General features: G+C 42.5%; 1 protein-coding gene across 1 annotated transcript in view; it reads left to right on the forward strand.

The window, feature by feature from the left end:
• LOC131889549 (voltage-dependent calcium channel type A subunit alpha-1-like) overlaps positions 1 to 614 on the forward strand; it is a gene marked incomplete in the record, with an annotated part of 47,109 nt that overhangs the window by 16,396 nt on the left and 30,099 nt on the right.

Here is a 614-nt window from a genome sequence, read left to right on the forward strand (position 1 = left end):
ATCCAGAATCCCAATGGTCAAAAATGTTAGAAAAGGAGGGAGTCCCGAGTTTGCGAAAGTTACAAATAAACCTCTCAAGTCGGGTTCGATCGGTCCTATAATGTCCAGTCCGTATCGAAAGTGTCCCTTCCGAGAAGTCAGTGGGTTGCTTTATTGCAAAAGGCAAGGGGTCAATACTCATGCTACTCATGCTTGGTAACTACATACCAAATGCACAGAGCTCTTGCTGTCAAAGGAGTCAAGGGTCCTTTGCCTAGTCTTGGCCTGAATGAGAGCCAACCAAGCCGTTACTAGCCCCTACCTAATTAAGTCTATCCTGAAGAATATTCCAAACGAGTGCTGTTTTCCAATGATTCATTGGAACTGCCTGATGTGGGTTGAGCAGATGCTCAGGTCTAGGTATCTTACTGATACATTTCAGATTAACGAAATATGATCTAATGACCAGGACGAAAGAGTCCATTCAAGTGCCAAAAGCTATTTGAGTGTTTGTCAAAAGAACGACGTTTGAATGGACGGATATCGCAAATATTGATACTAAAGATAATCATGATAATGATAACAACAATCGTCGTAGAATAAGGAGAAACTCAGGGTCATGCGCACGTCTAGCA

The sequence above is a fragment of the Tigriopus californicus genome, chromosome 10, assembly GCF_007210705.1.
Source record: "Tigriopus californicus strain San Diego chromosome 10, Tcal_SD_v2.1, whole genome shotgun sequence".
Taxonomy (NCBI): domain Eukaryota; kingdom Metazoa; phylum Arthropoda; class Copepoda; order Harpacticoida; family Harpacticidae; genus Tigriopus; species Tigriopus californicus.